Source organism: Balaenoptera ricei, chromosome 5, assembly GCF_028023285.1.
Source record: "Balaenoptera ricei isolate mBalRic1 chromosome 5, mBalRic1.hap2, whole genome shotgun sequence".
NCBI lineage: Eukaryota > Metazoa > Chordata > Mammalia > Artiodactyla > Balaenopteridae > Balaenoptera > Balaenoptera ricei.
In genome coordinates, this window is record NC_082643.1 from 69,652,589 (window position 1) to 69,672,567 (window position 19,979).

Consider the following 19,979-nt stretch of genomic DNA (forward strand, 5'->3'; position numbering starts at 1 on the left):
GTACTGTTACTTACACGCAACATTCAGGGAGAGGAACAGACCGTGTGCCAATGGCTGTGTCACCTACAGAGATTCTCTCACCTGGATGAGCAATTGGTTTTTAAGTAGAGGGAATATACATTAAGGCTGTGTCACCAATAGAGATTCCCTCTCCTTAACGAGCCGTTTGTTTGTACTCTCTGGCTCCTCAATCGCATAATAGCGTGGCTATTCCTTCTTTCCCATTGCCAGTGGGCCAAGGCTCCTATGCAGGTGATCAGGACCGTAAAGGCAAGTCCCTGGAGATTCCTGACAGGCTGGCAATCGGCAAGGTCTGGTAAGTGATGGAAACTGTTCTGGGTGGCTGAGCGGAGGAAGAGTTGGTTTTCCTTAGGGACCATGTAAAACAGATGTTCGAGACGACAAGGAAAAGAATGAGGGGATCCCAAATTAGAGTGGTCTGGCCAAAAAGTGGTGTATGGAACTGCTGGAAGTCCACACAAATATAACAGATTGGGTGTTTGGGGCGGCCATCAGCCTGACCTATCCACAGAAGAAAGCTCCTTCGAGTCTCAAAAGAGGAAAGAAGGGCCCCGAAATGAAAGTGGGAAAAAGACCTCCCAGAGTCCCACTGTTGATCTTGGTTCCAGTCAGTGACAGAAAAAATGATTAGGAGGTCTAGTAAGCTGAGCCGGAGAGAGGTGTGAAGCCTTCTCTATAGCCGTAATTCAAGGAAGCTGATCAGGGAGGACGGTTTGACAGGAGAGGTGTAAACACTTAACAGAGTCAGAAGGTGGCAATTCGTCCACCGTTGCTGCCGGCAGTTGTGAAGGACGCAAGCGAGAGGCCGGGAAGGAGAGCTGTGAGTAGAAAAATAAAACAGCAATAGGGCCATTTCACGTTAGCAGCGACAGAGTAGTCCCCTCTCAGGTGAATGAGGCAAGGAGCAGAGGCATGTAAGACAGGCGGGGCAACTGTCATGCAAATGGACGAAAACCTGGGAAGGTACAAGGGAGCCGGCGGGCGCAATGCTACGTTTAGCGAATGCGGAAGCGGGGAAGCCGTAAAGCAGGCTGAGGGAAGCTGCAAAGCAGGCGCGGGGAAGCCGCAAAGTAGGCGTCGCAAACGTACCTCTGATCAGAAAGCCGGGGGAGCGACTAGGCAGTGGCCGAAACGTACCGTTGCGGATTCGACTCACGGTAAGAGCAGTGTCACCGTGGGGACGTATGTTATAACAAAATAGCTTGAACCGAGGAGGTCAACGGAAGGCCCGGACCAGCAATCTCGGTTCACGATAGTAAGCAAAGAATTGCAAACTACCCCGTTAAGCTTAAGCACAAAGTTTAAGTATAGGTACACTCTGGGTGGGGGTGGAGGGGGAGAAGGAGGGAGGACGAGGAGGGGGAGGGAGAGAGAGAGTGAGTAGGCTGTTTCTTTATTTTTAAACCGAAGAGTGGGATTTTAGTTCGTCCCAGATCTTGGCCATTTTCTACTTTGGAGTGAAGGAACTTTTTTTTTTTTTTAATTTTATTTTATTTTTAGTTTTGGCTGTGTTGGGTCTTCGTTTCTGTGCGAGGGCTTTCTCTAGTTGTGGCAAGCGGGGGCCACTCTTCATCGCGGTGCGCGGGCCTCTCACTATCGCGGCCTCTCTCGTTGCGGAGCACAGGCTCCAGACGCGCAGGCTCAGCAGTTGTGGCTCACGGGCCTAGTTGCTCCGCGGCATGTGGGATCCTCCCGGACCAGGGCTCGAACCCGTGTCCCCTGCATTGGCAGGCAGATTCTCAACCACTGCGCCACCAGGGAAGACCCGAGTGGGCTGTTTTTGAGAGCGGGCTGTTTCAGCGAAGTGAAGCAAGGCCAAAGCAAATTTTATCGACCCAAAGGTACACTCTACACTCTCGGAGAGAGAGCGGGCTGTTTCTGCGAATGGGAAGCAGCTATACACGCTTAAGGGTGCTTTTAAGGAGCATTTTGCAGGGAGGCGGGGGTGAGTGACAGGGGATCATTATTTGATTGACAGTCCCGAGCTATGTAACAAGATTACTGCTGCGCATGCTCTCACCCTTGAATCGCTAAGAAACGCCCACGGGGGCGGGGCGGCAAAAACCACATGTAAATTTTTTTATAATTATGGTATAATGAGTTTGGGTTTACTATAGGTTATACGCTTGTCTGGTCTGGGCATGCGCAGCCGGGGGACCTCCCCTTGTGTTACTGTGCCCCTCTATTATCAGGATAAGCTGCCCACCACACGACCATAGTTTTACCCGTCTGGGTAGTGTCAAGGGAGAGTCCCCAGATGGCTGGGTGTGTGACTTGGTTTCATCTTGGTTTTCTCACCACTGTCACCTCCTTGCTGCTAATGTCTAACTACCTAACAAATGTACTACTTCCACCTAGGTATATCAGGTTATAAATTAAGCAGAGGATAATATTTGTAAGAGAGAGCCAGATATAACCAGAACTCATCGATGCTTGTGTTAATACAACATATGGAATAATTGTAGTTATGTGTGTGAATAAATTGGTCCTCAGGTTCTCTACCAGGTTTCATCCATATCCTTTGATGAATCCTCTCTGGCATCTTCAGCATCCATGGCAACAATGAAACACATAAGCCAATATCATACCATGAAGAGCTGGCAAGGTAGGGCATTGGGGCATTTAGTACACTTAAAATTCATACCATATCCTTTAAGACATCAGTTAAAATTTTGTGAAATGACTGTTTTGCTCAAGATCAACATATCTACCATTTTGAGCATGTACTTATATATTAGGCACCTTAACTATGTAATTACAGTTAATCCTAACAGCAATATTATTATCTCCATTTTATTTATGAGGAAGCCGAGAAGATGTAATTTGCTTGAAGGCACACAGCTAGTAAATAACAGAGCCAGGATTCAAAGCAGCCTGTCCGGCTCCAAAACTCAGTCAGACTCACATCCTTATACACTCCCACTCCAACTGTACTAAAGCAAGTGTCCCCCTGATCCCCCCCACCAACCTTTTTTTTTTTTTTCTTTGCCATTTTGATACATTCATTTGCAGTCTGTTAAACTGGCTTTTCACGTAGACCTTGTTTGTTAATGGATGTTAATACTTCTGTTCTAGAACTAGCTTTCCCTCCAGGGGGCCCAGGAACATTTCAAAGCCACATTGAGCAGTAACAAATATTTTCCTTAACAAATTTCTCACCTAGTCATAAAGTGATTGTGGATGTTGCCAGTGTATATTTGTGTTTACATCCTGACTGTGAGCATTAGTGCAGGAAAACATCAAAGTTTTGTGGGTGACAAAGAATCACCTCTGATCTTTACTTCAAAGACAACCAAACAAAAAAAGCCCTTCCCATCAACACCTTTGGGATTAATGTCAATTAAGCTTTCTCCTCAACTTGTCTATACAAGTATGCACGTTATAATGAATTAAGCTTGTTAAGAAACCATAAACCTCCTCTAAAATGGCAGTAAAATACCTACAGCACACACATTTTTCCTGATGTATTATAAGAATTTTAGTAAATGGACCCTTTTTATGCCTTAGCCCTGATTCTCTAACCCCAGTTTTAAAAAAGTGTCAGTAAGGCCCCATCAGAAAGAGGGATGAGTGCTGTTTGTAAGCCCCCAAATCTAAACTGACATTTTCTGTTATGTCTGCAGAACTTTCCTTTCCTTCCTCTGCTGAGCCCACATCTAATATTCCTCTTCGTCTGAGCACAAACTCAGCTTCACAAAGCCTTTTGTTCTGGATCTGGGACTTGTTCAAAATTCTCAAGTCTCAAGTCAGAATGGCCATCATCAAAAAATCTACAAACAATAAATGCTGGAGAGGGTGTGGAGAAAAGGGAACCCTCCTACACTATTGGTAGGAATGTAAATTGGTATAGCCACTATGGAGAACAGTATGGAGGCTCCTTAAAAAACTAAAAATAGAGCTACCATATAATCCAGCAATACCACTCCTGGGCATATATCCAGAGAAAACCATGGTTCAAAAGGATACATGCACCCCAGTGTTCATTGCAGCACTGTTTACAATAGCCAAGACATGGAAGCAACCTAAATGTCCATTGACAGAGGAATGGATAAAGAAGATGTGGTACATATAAACAATGGAATACTACTCAGCCATTAAAAAGAATGAAATAATGCCATTTGCAGCAACATAGATGGACCTGGAGATTATCATACTAAATGAGGCAAGTCAGAGAAAGACAAAGATCATATGATATCGCTTATATGTGGAATCTAAAAAAAAAAATTATACAAATGAACTTATTTACAAAATAGAAGCAGACTTAGAGAACCAACTTATGGTTACTTATGGTTACCAGGGTAGGGGGAGGAATAGTGGGGGGGAGGGATAGTTAGGGAGCTTGGAACTGACAAGTACACACTGCTATGTTTAAAATAGATAACCAACAAAGACCTACTGTAAAAAAAAAATAGAAATTTAAAGATTAAAAAAAAAATTCTCAAGTCTACCTCCACCTCCATCTCTTCTGGGACATGGCAACCTGAGGAAGGAGGCCCTGTTCCTGGAACTCTTCTGGGGCTGGTTTTGTGTCTCATTTCTGTCTCCACAATGCCCGGTGCTACCTCGACCACATCACGTACTGTCCAACCATCATCCATGAACTCTTGGAGAACCAGGACTATGTTTGGATCATCTTTGTATCCCAGGCACGTAGCCCGGTGCTCAACACAGCTGCTGCTCAGTTAGTGCCTGTTGCCCAATTAAGTGCATGAATGGAAGTGAGACCACCCTTCACCCATGAGGCTGAAAATGAGAGTCCCCAGGAGTCTGGTGAAGGAGAGGGAGAACCCCTAAGGGTATATGTCGTCTGGAGCAAGGACAGGCAGTTGGAGGATGTGATGTAGAAAGGTCAGAGGGAGGCAGAGGAAGTACACTTGGTAAGTAGAAAGGGGCTCATCAGGCACAGGCTAAGATGAGGTAGATGATGAATGACAGCCGTTACTGGGCACAGGCTAGAGCTTCAAGCCCCAGAGGGCTGATATCATTTTCCTTGTAATCAGTGTCCATGATAGATGCTATCCTTTTTAACTCTTCCCATCCAGAAGTGTTTGGCTGGGATTCTGTATTTCTGTATTATATATTTATGTGAGGTCTATGGTAATGTGGTATTTCCCTCCTTTGTGTGATAAATGCTTAAAAGCTTCCTCAGTTGTGTACACCCATGACCTTCGTGATGGGTCTGCCCAAAAAGGAGCTTGGTAAGACCCCCAGGCTGGATCAGATTACTTGTAAGTAATCTATTATTGAATTTGATTAAGGGCATTATGAAATACCTTAAAATGGTTTTTAAACATTTTCAATTAAAATGCCCTGAATTTAATAATTCATTCAGTCAACAAGTATGTGTTGAGCTTCAGATGTGTGTTAGCTACTATGTTAGATCTAAGGAGATGGCCTGGTACAGCCCACAGTCTTAGTTAAAATTAAAGTAGGAAAAGTATATGTAAAAACGTTGCACTTTTCCCATTCCCTCTATACTTCTACAGCCACTGCCATGAAGAATATGGAAGAATGTGAACACAAGCAAAAGACAGAATATCCATTATTTTACATTTCGTCTGGATTCTGGCATCTATAAAACGGGTGATTTCTCCTCTGAGTTTCTGAAATAAGACAAGACTTGATGTGGGAGAATTTTATGAATATGGATTATTTTCTTCATTATGTAAAATTCATCCCAGAGTCCAGATAACAAACATTAATAATAGCATGGCCAGAAGCACAAAGCAAATACGTTACATGGACTCAGTTGCAGTGAACAGAATTCACATCGGCAATGCAGCTCAGCTGGTCTCAGAGCCCCGGAGGTCGGGAGAGGCTGCCCCTTCCTGCTCTGCTCCTTCTTCAAACTCATCCAGGAGAGAAGCCCTTCCTTCCCTGGGGAAGAGGAAGGAAGGGAGCAGAGACAGACAAGCATGTTATTCTACTAGAAATACCTCCACCTGGAACCTATAGGCATAGGGAATTAAGCACTTCCCACTAACCGGCTACATATTTTGAAATAGTTGATTTCGTTCCTTATGATTCTGACCTAGATTCTGTCTTTCAAAAACAAGTAAATCATAATGTGTATCCGACCTAATTGCTGAAATAAGGACTGCGTTCTCCTACAGTGATGTAGACCAGTAACCATTGCCTAGGATGGAAAAGATATTCTCTGACTAGTCAGAGCTCTGCAAAAGCACCACGTTTAAGAATTTTCTTCCTTCATGTACCATCAATCCCAGGCCTGCGGCATCAGTATTGGGATTGATGGAAAGATGTCAGAGTGATCAACAATCATTCTAAAGCACATTATCACAAACTTCTCAACTGGCTTGACATGTAAACATGTGGATACCATATCCTGACACGCCAACTTACTTTTGGCATGTTTTTTCCAGCAAGCTAGCCTCATTCAACATGGCTTTAATAATGTATTTCAGTCTTACTAATCTTAGTGAAAATAACAGTTTTGAAAAAACAAATAGACCTCAATTTATAAGGCAACCCTTTCACTTCCTGTTTTGATTATCACTTGAAAGATTATCTTATTCTCCTTTTGTTTAAATTTGGATACTGGAATTTTAAAGAGCAGCTGATAAAGTACATATTCCAGACTTTAAAGTTTTAGCCTAATATTAACTCGTCAGAAAAAAAAAATCTAGCAGATTTTCATTTTTCATGAAAATACAGCAATAAAAAGGCATTTGCAGTTACAAAACAGGTCAAGGTCATTTGTGGCTCTCATTAATCCTGCCCCTCCTGTGAAAAAGGCTAAAAGCATTGCCTACATTTTGCAGATGGAAAAAAAGTAGCAGGTTCCATCTTGCTCTGGGTATAGTAGCAAAGCCTGTGGTAGAGCCAGAAATAGAAGCTGGAGGGATTTGTGTTCCTTTTCTGATGTAGAACAGGACTCATCTGAAGCAGTCTCATTAAATTGTGCTACTGAAGAAGCAGGTCTAGCTCTTCACTCCATTTTCTTTAATAGAATTAAATAGTCCATTTTTTGCTGTACTTTCAATTGGATACCTTATGCTAATTAGTTTAACTGGCCAAATATAATTTATATACTACTTTCGTAGAGTACATTGGATGCTAAGCATAATGGATGTTGACTAAAAATATATATTCACAACCTAAAAGTTGAGAGTTATGTATTATTTGGTGGAAATTTTTAGGACTTCAAGCCCGGGAGGCAGCATCTCAAGTAACCCTGAGAGAACTGCTCCGAGGAGGCGAGGTAAGGGCCAGGACATATAGGAGTTTTGCAACAAAGGGCAGGTAGTCTGAATGTCAAAAGATTATTGTAAATTAAAGAAAACCAGATATCTCAAGTTAAGGAATTTAGCGCTTTTCTATGCATGGGAAGATGCAAGAATCTGGGCTCACTGAAATCATTCCTTTGATATGCACCTCAGCTCTCCAGGCCAGTATCCAGTGTTTTCACATCGGTGTTTCCTCAGGACTCAACATAGGGCGTGGCTGCAGTCTGATGGCTGCTAGATGGCAGGTATTCTTTTCCTTCCTGAGTTCCCTCGGGGCTCACCAAGTTACCTTCGGCTGAGGCTGCAATCGCTGATGACTGTGACATCCTTTGTTTACTGACATGGCAGACAATAGTCCATTTCTCATGGATAACATGTAATTATTTTAAAGAGTGCTTTTTTTTTTTTTTAAGAAAAAGCAATATTTAAAATCCAATATAATCAAATACTATAGGACAGCAAGTGCCATTGTTCAGGTTCAGCTGGTCAACATGCAACTTCTAACATGGCTATCAACATAATTCTAGATTTTCTCAGAGTTCTAATTGAAATTCCACAATCACTTTTAGGGAAAAGCACCTTCAGAGTTACAGAAATTGAGAATTCCATGCTGCCATCCTGTGTCCACCATCTGGCCATTGCAGCTATGATTTCTGTTTCCTTCCCTAAGGTTATGTTTGTGTACACGTGTTGGGGAGGAACCTGACCCACTGTTTGGATGTGCTCACAATTCCTAATATGTTTACCAGCCACCTAAACTATTAGAGTGGCAGGAGAAGAGCTCTCACAAAATATTAGCAATATGTGGGTCCTCTGGTACAAAATGAGAAATTGTGTACCCAGTAGGTGGCTGAAAGGAGTAAATAAGCTAATCTGTGTAGAGCAGTTAAAGGAGTTCAGAGCATGTAGTAAGTGGGCAATAAAGGTTAGCTCTTATTGTCTTCAACCTGCTGGCCTGAACACATGCCAGCCTTGCAAACATCAACTTTTACTGACATGCATGTATACAACATATTATTAATGAGCATTATATATGGGCAATTTTATGGTCTACAAGTTCTGGCAGCCACCAGCATCTCCAGATAACCCTGCCCTCCACACTCCAGTCCCCTACCCCCAAGCCCAGTTTATATCATGCCTATCCTGCATCTCTCTCCATCCCCATCCCTTGGCTTTTTGTGCAGAACTCACAGCAGCCTTCCTACATTTCCACGAATGCACTGAGCTCCTTCCTGGAGCCCACACTCTGCACATGCTCTTCCCTCTACGTGGAACTAAACCCCAGGCTCCTCCGCTTTGCCTCATAAACTCATCTTCAATTTTCTGCTTAATCACCCCTTCCTCAACCTCACAGCTGAGTCTCTGACCTCCATCTTAGCTCTTAACTGGTAATTTCACGTTTTAAAAATGTGATTCTTGTATTAATATGTTTTACCCACTAGACTAAAAGTTCCACATGGGCAAGGTCCATGATTTGTTCTGTTTTTTTTTTCTTTTTCTTACTATCTATGTACCTCTAGGTCTACCACAGGGCTTGGCATATGGTAGTTCTCAATACATATGAGTTCTATAAATAAATAAACACATCCCAACAGGAGACAATTCCTTCCAAGGACTGAGCATTTCTCTCTTTCCACTTTATTTCACAATCACTGTTCCCCTCACCCCTGGCTTTACTCAACTATACTATGAAAACACACATGTTTTAGAAGGTAAAAATAGCTTGGAGAAAATAAAATGTAATTTAATTTAAAAGGGAGAGGGAGGAAAACAGACATCAATGAAATAAACAGAGTTATAAATGGGGCAGTGAATCAGCATAAGCAAAGGGCAGTGTGAATAGTGGTTACACCCATTTCTTGAGCCAGACTGAAGAGCAAAAGAGAGAAATTTGAAGAGGCAGGAGATAAATAAATAGCCTGGGAGGGCTGAGGAAGCCAATAGGACTGGAGCCCAGACCAGAGCCGTGGGATTGGTGCTGCTCTGGGGGAAGGGTTCCCCCCAGCTGCAGAACACTGGGAAGGATAAAGCAGGCTGCAGGCCTATTCAGGGCTGGGAGAGGAGACCTGGGAATCTGAAGGGTTTGAAGACCACTATCCCACCCCCGTGACAGCTAGCTTCCTTCCCGAGCATCCTCTCACTAGTGAATGCCACCAGGACTGTGGACCATGAGTCCCGCAGCCCGGGGCCATTGTCCTTGTCCATCTTGGTCCCCTCTGCAATATGGATCCAAATAGGACCCTACTCGGGATCTCTGGCAAAGAGCCTTCCATCACATTTAGTCATTTCTACAGTGAAGTATATTCCAAAGCAGCACAGTAACACCAGTCATGGTAAGTTTTGCTTCTTTATTTCTTAGTGTCATAAGGGGCATTTGTTCACAGCAAAGACTACTGTCTATCTTTAGTTTTCCAAGTTGTAATAAATACTTAGGTTTTTCTCCTTATCACTTATTACCCTACGACATTTTATTTTTACATCTTGCTTTTGTTTTTGTTCTCCACTAGAATGTCAAAGTCCTTTGTTTCGCCTTTTTAAAGATTAGAAGGGTGCATGGCACATAGGCACTCAAAATAAATTAAACTGTGGCATAGGAACGAGCAGCTCAGCATTCTAGGGGGTTGTGTGACCGGGAGCCCTGGACCAGGCGCTAACCTGAGGAGAGGATACAGGAGAAGGCCTCGCTAGGAGAGCTCTTGTGGAAGGAACGTTGGCCTGGGAGAACCAGATGCACGAGGGCTAAGGCCTGGGGAGGCGCCAGATAAATCCGGTTTCCGCGCGCGGACTCCCTGAGGCTCCAAAAACCACGTTCCGCGCACAGTCAGCTAGTTCTCCCGCCATAGCCAAAGTCGAAATGCCGGGGACCCCCCCCCACCCCTCTCCGCCCCGCTCCCTCTCCTCCCCTCTCGGCCCGGAACTTCCCTGGGATTGGTTGCCTACCCCACGGCCCTCCTCCCGTCCCGCCCCCTCCCCAATCGTCCCGGGGATTGGCTGCCCGCTCCGCAGCCCTCCAGGTCCCGCCCCACCTGCTGTGTCTCCGCGGTCGTGGGTCTCTTTGTCCTACGGAGTTGGGCGGTGAGTGTGGTCTCTTGGCCTCTTGCGGCGGGGAGGGTTCCCGGCCGGTCCGCCGGCCCGGGTGGGGCTGGGTTCGCCTCGCGTCCCCTCGAGCTTTGCCCGCCCGGAGCTCCGCTGCTCCCGGCGGCCAGAACGCAGTAGAGCAGCTCTCGGCGGCCCGGGGCGGGGTAGGAGGGAGGGGACGGCAGTGCCTGTCCCGGGGCCGCGCTAGGCACACACACTGCGCCCAGCCTCCCGGGGGCTTCCCGGCCTGCTGGCCCGCGCGTGGTAACAAGTTTGCGCTTTGGTTCCCCAGGGCGCAGCCGCGGCTACTTTGCAGCGGGTTCGGGCCAGGCCCAGCCTGCGGCGGCAACAGCGGGTCTCGGACCGACCGTGAGCCTGGGGACTTTGTCTCCAACGACTGCGGGTGCAGCGGCCTGAGTTCTAAGCGCAGGTATGTTTCTGTCTTTGAGTGAAATGAAATGACCCGGACTCGAGCACGTGTCAGTGACAACCGGAGGGTTCCCAGGCACGTGTTTGGTGCAAAGGCCCGAATCCGGCTCTCCTTTAACAAAGGAAACGGACGTTCACAAGCAGAACAGCTGCTTCTAGTGGGTTTTCAGACTTGGTTAAAGAAACTGCTGAGGTCCACGGACACTGACGAGAGAGGAACACAGGAAATCGTAGAGAACCCTGTGAAAAACCCAAATCGCCCTTTCCTGTGCCCTTTCAAGGTTGACGCAGTGCCTTAAGAGGCTAACACAGAAGGGTAAAGAAAGTCTCCATAAAACCCAGAGAAGAGATTGTAGAACTCCTCTTTGGATCCTGTCTGGAGTCACAGCTGAACCAGAAGAAAATTTCCTTTCATTGTGAGCACCTTTGTGATATTTTTACACAGCTCAGAGCAGAAGTGATGGATTCAAACTTAAACTTAGCATTGATAGTACAAGTGTTGGTATTTGTCATTGAAGGCAGGGACAACCCACTAGAATGATATAAAGACTATAAATTGAGAAGAACATCTAAATGCACCAGCTGACAAAGGGCATAAAACCTCCAGAGTCACACTTCACTGGGTCGAAACAATAGTTACCTCCTCCTGTCATGAAATATCTCAGGGTATGCAAAAACTCACCCCAAATGCTTTGACTCAATTTTGTCCATCCCTCTTCCAAAGATGAACAATTACGCAAATCTTTATGGGCAGCTGGCTCTTGCCACCAATGGATTACCAACTTTGCTGTCCCTGCCAAACATTTGTATGCCTTCCTGCCAGATACGCCACAGAATCCTTTACTGAAGCATTGAAATTCACATTGTGCATCTCCTAGCCCTCATATTACTCAGTTTTGACAAACCTTTCCACCTATACTGCCATGAAAAGAGTGGGATAGATGCAGGTATTCCAGGACAACCTTTTCCCTTTCAGATACACCCCATAGAATATTTCTCATGTCAGTTGGACCCTATGGCATCAGACATGTCCTTGTGCCTAAGTACATTAACTTGGCTGCCACCCTGATTGGCCAGTAGCCTTACACAAGCTTCCCCTTTTCACCTTTTTGTTCCCATGCTGTATCAGTTCTTACAAGTCCATAAAACACAACACCTCTCTACTCAATGAAAGACCACCTATGAACAGGCCCGTTAACTACCCCTCCATCATCTTGCACCTCTAATACTCTTAAACCCCTTATGATAAAGAACCATTCCACATGGTTACCTTACAACCATCGAGATGATTTATAAACCACAAGAAGACCTCTTGGACATGTCCTTTAGCAAGCCAGACATGCTCTTCTGTGTGATGGCTCTTGTAAACAGAATTTTCAGGGAAGCTGACTATCCCACAGCAGACACCTGCTGCATGCTGCCCACTAGAAAATCAGCCCAAGCTACAAAACTCATAGCTCTTCCTAGGGCTGATACATTGGCAAAAGGGAAAGCTACAAACATTTACACCGACTAGATAAGCCTTTAGAGTCTGTCAGGCTGTTAGCACACTTTGGCAGTTCCACAGATTCTTGACCTCTGCAGGTACTGGTACTTCCTACAAATTATTTCCCAGTGTATAAATCTTACCAAGTTTCTGGAGGTAACCAGTGTAGCTCAGGGAGTCCTCCAAGACCTACACTGTCCTTTATGGCACTCCAGGTGGACTTTATAGACTCACCTCCAGCCCTAGGCTCTTTTCACTGTTTAGTTATTGTCTGCATGTTTAGTGGATGGTCTGTGCTAGCCAGCTAGACATACTGATGCCACAACAGTTGTAACAAACTAATAACTTAGATTATTCCTTGTTTTGGCATTTCTTTATGAACTGAATCTGACGAAGGAACTTTTTTTTTTTTTAATTTTTATATTTTTCATACAATTTTTAAAGGTTACACTCCATTTACAGTTGTTGCAAAATATTGGCTGTGTTCCCTGTGTTGTGCAGTACATCCTTGTAGCCTACAAACCCAATAGTTTGTACCCTCCAGTCCTCCACCCCTATATTGCCTCCCCCCCGCCTCCACTGGTAACCATTAGTTTGTCCAAGGAACTCACTTTACAGCAGAAACAAGTCACTTGCTCACAAAGACTCTGAGAGGATATTCGTTAACATTTCATACTCCCTACCATCCCTTATCCTCAGGGAAGGAAGACCTTAAAATGTAGACATAAAAAAGAATGCCAGGGGAAAAAAAAAATCTATCTAGAAACTAGACTTATATGGCTAGAAGCATTATCCCTGGCCCTTGTACAGATCCAGGATACTCCAAATGGACCCCTTTTGAAATAGTTTTTCGTCACCCCAGTGCCAGCTGGCATCTCTAAACCTTCCATTCCTGGGTTGGGCGAGCAACATGGAGACTTGAGTGAACAGTTCAGTTCTCTGACTAGTTATATACAAGAACTTCTATACTTGGTGCATCTCATCAACAGGTGAAAAAAAGCATGGTCCTCACTGACAGGCCTTGCCATCCCTTTCTTCTAGGAGATGAGTATACATCAACATTTTTAGAAGAAAACGTACATTGTCACCTTGCTGGGAGAGGCCTTAGGAAGTACTGCTAACCATCTACCCTGTCATCAGAATAGAAGTCCTCCTGGATTCACGTGAGATACCAAGCTAGATCCATATCATCACCCCCCCGCCCCAGGACAATTAGAAGGCCATCCCTATGCGTGACCTCAAATTGAGGATTTCAAGAGCTTACTCAGGCTCCAGAAGCAGACGACACCACGAAGTAGACAGCTTTACCCAAGATCTCCGATCAAGAATTTTGTCTCCATTTATCTTCCCTTGCAACCTCTGCCTGACCTGCAAAATTCTCTGACCTAGAAATTTAAACAAAACCCTTCCTCTTTCAGTTACAGAAGGACTGACTGGAGGTTGCTTGTCTAAACCTATCCTCCCTCTGTTCCCCCACTACGGGCTCCCTTTCAGACTATGTCTTGCTTCAGCGAATTCTTACTGCTTTTTCAGCAGTTTTAGCATGGCCACAACACCTACTCACACCAGTCTTTCAAACCCTGGCCACCTTAACTAATCAGTCTAATTGCTGGTTATGTCAGCGTCTAAATAACGCACCAGAATCTGAACTAGGTTTCGTCCCTGCCAGTGCAAGCACCTGGTGGACCCATTCTGGACAATGGATGTATGGAAGGCTCTCTGCTTCCTCCTACGGCAGAGTGACTTGGCATTGGGGAACCCCCATGGAGGCTCGAGGTCTGTCCTTCATTCAGGTGAGGGTATTGGAGGGAAAATTTTCTCTTTGCATTGAAAATAAAAACGGCACTGGACCCTTCCTAGGTAACATACCAAAACAATACTGTAATCAAACATTGTGGTTTGATTCCACAGATGACACCTTCAGATCCTCCAAAGATGTTATAAATGAGTTCCAGACTGATTATTATAATGATACAAATGTTTGCCTAGTCACTGGACAGTATTCCTGGTCTGCAGGCCACAAAAATAGGACCTGGAACCGCCCAGCTGTTCCCCTGGTTGGTCTGCCCGATACCCCAGGCCACAAATGGGTCGACCAGAATTCTGGAATGACCTGGTCAGGTAATGACACCTTTCTCGATAGCTGCCAAAACCAGACTGAAGGTCTCCTCTTACCAGATATTTCGCAGCCTGTTTTGCTCTTACAGCCTGACAGAGGCACATGGGAAATGGAGATATACAGTTGCCAACATAACTAACGACAAAGACCACCATGGACACCGAACTCCAACCTGGTGGGTCACAGGTTCCACTCTGACCTTGTTTGTGAACACCTCTGGTCTGTTTATTTTATGTGGCAATAAGAATAAGATATATAAAGGGTTCCCACCTAAGTGGTCAGGGCGATGTGGACTTGGCCACCTGGCACCTTCCCTCCCTAGTTATCCCCCTTCACATGCTAGCCGGGTTACAGACCTGGGCTCCTTCAGGCATAAAGTAGCACCGCGTAGACGCATCCAGCCAGACAGTGTCGGCAAGCCACTCATGTATCGCAGTACTGATTCAGTAAGGACCCTTTTTCCAAGCTTGAAAACTTCTGATCTAGAAGAAGCAATTCTGAACATTTCCAAAGGCAAGGAACAAGGATTCACTGGCACCCCGCAGACCTTGAAAGCACGTCCGTCAGGGGTTAGCAGTTTCGCCTCTGTGCTCTGAAATCGCCGTCTCCTGCCTACACAGGCTGCCCAGCAGGGAGCACAGTGTGCCGTCATTGGCCGATGGTGCTGCTTGTGTGTAAATAAATGAAGTACAGGATAGTTTGAACCGTATAAAAGAACGGTCGACATCCTACGTAAAATGAGTGAAGCACCGTTGATTAATTGGACTGACCTCGAGAATAAGAGACTGGTTCAGTGAAAGATGGGGCTATGTGTTGGGATTTGCTCTTTTATGCGTATTCATCCTCGTTATCTGTTTTTGTTTGCAGATCTCTTACCTCCCGACTTCTAATCCACGTCTCCCCACAGCAATCTCCCCAGCTCCTTGCCTATGAAACTTCATGACAGGTTATAACAGGGAAATGAAGGGACTAACCTCACCAAAATGGCATAATGACTATTGAAACTGAGACCATCTGAACAAACAGCAGCTGCTGGAAAAAAAAAAAAGAAAAACACCAAAAAAACAACAAATTTTCTCTGAACTTCCCTTTGATAAGTAAAGCAGGTCTTTCTAAGTATTCAGCTGCCATAAGCCCTCTCTGGCATCAGGACCTGCCAAGGAACTGTGTAAATACATCCTGTGAGAACCTTCCATACTTTCCCACTGAGGCCTTAATACCTTTCCCCACCCCCATCCTATTAAGCTGGTATATAAATCCTTACTCCTTACAGCATGCTCTTGCCTACATGTATAATAATCTTTGCTCCTATTAATCTGTCTGTTAATTCACAGGCCCCCAAGTACTTCAACCTAAGTTGGTAAAGAAAAAGTTTTCGTCCCAGTAACACTTTTTAGACTTTTCTGGATACACCGGAGAATGTGTTCAAATACATAAGGGAATTTGGAAACCTTGATTTTGTTGGAAGGTGAAAGAATCCAGTGTACATGTACACGGGCTCTGTGGAAATCCTTTTAAATTTGTCTCAAACAGTGTGTTTAATAACTGACTGAAAACTTTCTCTTTATTTCCCTTAGGGAGAAAGCTGTTGACCACTTAATCTGGGATGATCTGCTGTACTCTCCTGATTTCCCGTGAGCATTTAATCTATGGTCTAAAGGGTCGTTTGTCTGGTATGAGTTGTAGCTGTCTTATGATTATGGGCAGCAGCAGCGAGGGGGGCTGTAGGGACCAAGTGGAGGTAGCATTTATCGTATTGCACGTGTCACTCCATTGCTCCTGTCCTTACATTATTCCGTTTAATTCTCACACAGTGTTCTTCCCGTTTTACAGATGAATAAATTGGAAGGGTAGATAACTTGCTAAAGATTATACCATTACTGGGACTTCCTGGTGGTCCAGTGGTTAAGACTCTGCACTCCCAATGCAGGGGGCATGGGTTCAATCCCTGGTTAGGGAACTAAGATCCCATGTGCCGTGCAGCGCAGCCAAAAAAAAAAAAAAAAAGACTATACCATTACTGAAAATAAGAGCAAGATGCAGAACTGGTAGCTAGTGTGCAACCTTTCATAGAGCAGAGGAAAGAGGAAAAAATACACAGCCATTCCTCGGAGATATTGTGGGTTTGGTTCCAGACCACTGCAGTAAAGGGAGTCGCACAAATTTTTTGGTTTCTCTGTGCAAATAAAAGTTATGTTTACACTATACTGTAGTTTATTAAGTATGCAGTAGCAACATGTCTAAAAAACAATGCACATCCCTTTATTAAAAATAGTTTCTTGCTAGAAAATGCTAACCATCACCTGAGCCTTCATCAAGTCAATCTTTTTTGCAATAGTGACTTCACAGATCACCATAAGAAATATAATAATAATAATGAAAAAGTTTGAAATATTGCGAGAGTTGCCAAAATGTGACACAGATGCAAAGTGAGCAAATGCTGTTGGAAAAATGGAACCAACAGACTTGCTCCACACAGGGTTGCCACAAACTGTCAATTTGTAAAATATGCAGTATCTGCAAAGTGCAATAAAGTGAAGCAATAAAACGAGGTATGCCTGTATGTATACATACATATAGTTACTCAGCTTTGCAAAAAGACAACTGAAAGTTGAATATAAACGAACTAATGAACATTATAGCAAATTGACAACTTCACATAGAGAAAATTATTTCAAAAGTTATTTCAAGCTATGCCAAAAAATGAACAGTATTCTGGGTACATCCTTAGAGGTGGGTTTATTGTTCATAGTGATATTGGTATCAAAAGAAGATAAAATATGAAAACTGTTCCAGTGGTACAGGGCATAGTAAGAGGGGAACTCATGAGCAGAAGTCCTCTATCTGTTCCTTTCCTGTGTGTGTTAAGCAAACAGTAGTTAAACTCTTGCACTGAAACTAGAGAAACCATTAAAAGATGAGCATTCAGCTTTCAGTATTGGGTATTTTGTGGTACCTGGATAGATGAGGGTCATGGGATGCTGAAATAGAGTGGCAGGAGTGTTCTAAGCAATTGGGGGAAGTGATAGGAAAAGAAATCTAGATTCTTGACACAATCTCAATTTTCTTCTGTAAAATGGAGAAAAACAGTAAAGGGTAGGTAGGCCACCACTGCTTTCTCGGTGGCCTTTTTGACAAAAACAATGATATAAAGTTTATTGTTAACGAATTTCCTTTCAGGAGACGTTTGATAGCTACTGACCCTTGGAATTCAGTGCTCAAGGGTCACTTTTAAAGAGGTTTGAGACAGACTAGATTATAAACTTATTTGTATACCTATTGTCTGTTCCCTGGTAGAATGTAAGCTTCACAAGGACAGGCATATTTGTTGAATCACAATGAAGAGGGTTGTGGTGAGGATTGAGTAATGCATGTAAAGCTGACCTTGGGCATTGCTTAACTAAATGTAAGATAGAGTTCACTTAGAGCCAATATGAGTAGCAGGTTTGAATTTTGGCATTGGTTGTTGTCAGATGTAAATTTCCAAAAACTTATGAATAAAGTTGATTATATGCCATTTTGGAGTTCTGATCATGGCTTACTTTGTTTCCCTTTTCAAGTATTCGGGTACATTAGAAACCTTATGCATATATGCAAATCTACTTATTCAGCCCTTATTTCACACCATTGAGTTCTAACAAAGTTAGGAGGAAAAGTTGTGAAATGAGAGTGTAGTAATTGGAATGTTAGAAAATGTCTATTGGAAGGATAAGGTCTTATTCTGTCAACTGGCATGAGTGATTTGGAGGTGTGTTTAGCCACACAATATTGGGTTAAAGGATATGCACCTTTTCTGCTTCCTTATGTAAAGTTTGTAGGGCATGAAAAGTTATAGAAAATAGTTTCAAAATTATTAATGGACACATTTTTGATACTTGGATCTTAAGTTATTTTGTAGGACAGATACTCTCTTTCCATCATTTTGTAAGAGATAGAGCACAAGGTACATGGGTTGGCAAGAGTTTATTAGCCAACTGAAAAGCCTCAGATGTTTTTAACACTTCTTTGAATTATTTATCAACATTTACCAAGACTCAATGAAAGATGCCAGAAAGCAGGGGCCATTGTAATCAATTCTGTTAGAATTAGGAGTAATCCTTTGAATGATATTTGTTACGATGATAAATGATTTGAACACCTTAATCTACAAGTAGAATTAATATGGGAGACAGCTTCAAGAAGCACTTGAATTGTGTTCCACCAGACTACCAAATAGGGGAGACTTATCAAGGCAAAAACTGCAAGGTTACAGTTGTTACATAACTTGTTTATGAAGAATTATAATGGGAGCTGGCAGGAAGTAAGGGTGCTTGTTAAATAAGGATTGATTGGGGTCTGAAATGGTTGCTTGGTTACAGGAGGGAACAACCTTGAGATAAGGTTGCAGCTAGCAGATGGTTTAAAATGGCTGGTGGGAAAGAAGATATACAGATTGCCAACAAACACATGGAAGGATGCTCAACATCACTAATCATTACAGAAATGCAAATAAAAACTACAACGAGGTATCACCTCACACCAATCAGAATGGCCATCATCAAAAAATCTACAAACAATAAATGCTGGAGAGGGTGTGGAGAAAAGGGAACCCTCTTGCACTGTTGGTGGGAATGTAAATTGATACAGCCACTATGGAGAACAGTATGGAGGTTCCTTAAAAAACTAAAAATAGAACTACCATACGACCCAGCAATCCCACTATTGGGCATATGCCCTGAGAAAACCATAATTCAAAAAGAGTCATGTACCACAATGTTCATTGCAGCTCTATTTACAATAGCCAGGACGTGGAAGCAACCTAAGTGTCCATCGACAGATGAATGGATAAAGAAGATGTGGCACATATATACAATGGAATATTACTCTGCCATAAAAAGAAATGAAATTGAGTTATTTGTAGTGAGGTAGATGCACCTAGAGTCTGTCATACAGAGTGAAGTAAGTCAGAAAGAGAAAAACAAATACCGTATGCTAACACATATATATGGAATCTAAAAAAAAAAAGATCATGAAGAACCTAGGGGCAAGATGGGAATAAAGGCACAGACCTACTAGAGAATGGACTTGAGGATATGGGGAGGGGGAAGGGTAAGCTGGGACAAAGTGAGAGTGGCGTGGACATATATACACTACCAAATGTAAAATAGATAGCTAGTGGGAAGCAGTGGCATAGCACAGGGAGATCAGCTCGGGGTTTGTGACCACCTAGAGGGGTGGGATAGTGAGGGTGGGAGGGAGGGAGACGCAAGAGGGAAGAGGTATGGGGATATATGTATACGTATAACTGATTCACTTTGTTATAAAGCAGAAACTAACACATTGTAAAGCAATTATACTCCAATAAAGTTGTTAAAAAAAAAAGAATAAAAGTGACACTTTGGTTCTCCTGGTCTTTTTTTTTTTTTCTTATCAAGTTGATTTGTTAATTATTCCCTTATGTACTCATCCATTTGTTCAACACGCAGGAAACATTAGTTGAGTATTTCCCATGTGCCTGCCATTGTTCTAGGAGCTGAACATACCCCAGTGAACAAGGCAGACATAGGTTTACATTCTGTCAAGAGGAGACAGAATGTAATGTAATGTATTTGTTTGTTTG

General features: G+C 43.5%; 1 long non-coding RNA gene and 1 other non-coding gene across 7 annotated transcripts; both read left to right on the forward strand.

Moving 5' to 3' along the window:
* Positions 1-1,098: 1,098 nt before the first annotated feature.
* On the forward strand, positions 1,099-19,601 carry LOC132365946 (uncharacterized). Of its 6 annotated transcripts, none has more exons than XR_009503314.1 (4): positions 9,817-10,343; positions 10,639-10,776; positions 13,303-16,014; positions 18,739-19,601. It is a non-coding gene; the product is annotated as an uncharacterized LOC132365946 (long non-coding RNA). The 6 variants fall into 6 exon arrangements; XR_009503316.1 differs by lacking the exon at positions 18,739-19,601 and having other exon boundaries at positions 13,303-15,848; positions 15,958-18,732; XR_009503313.1 differs by lacking the exon at positions 18,739-19,601 and having other exon boundaries at positions 9,821-10,343; positions 13,303-14,555; positions 15,248-18,732.
* Positions 11,044-11,165, forward strand: LOC132366801 (small nucleolar RNA SNORA26). Its single transcript, XR_009503527.1, has one exon. It is a non-coding gene; the product is annotated as a small nucleolar RNA SNORA26 (small nucleolar RNA).
* Positions 19,602-19,979: the final 378 nt, after the last annotated feature.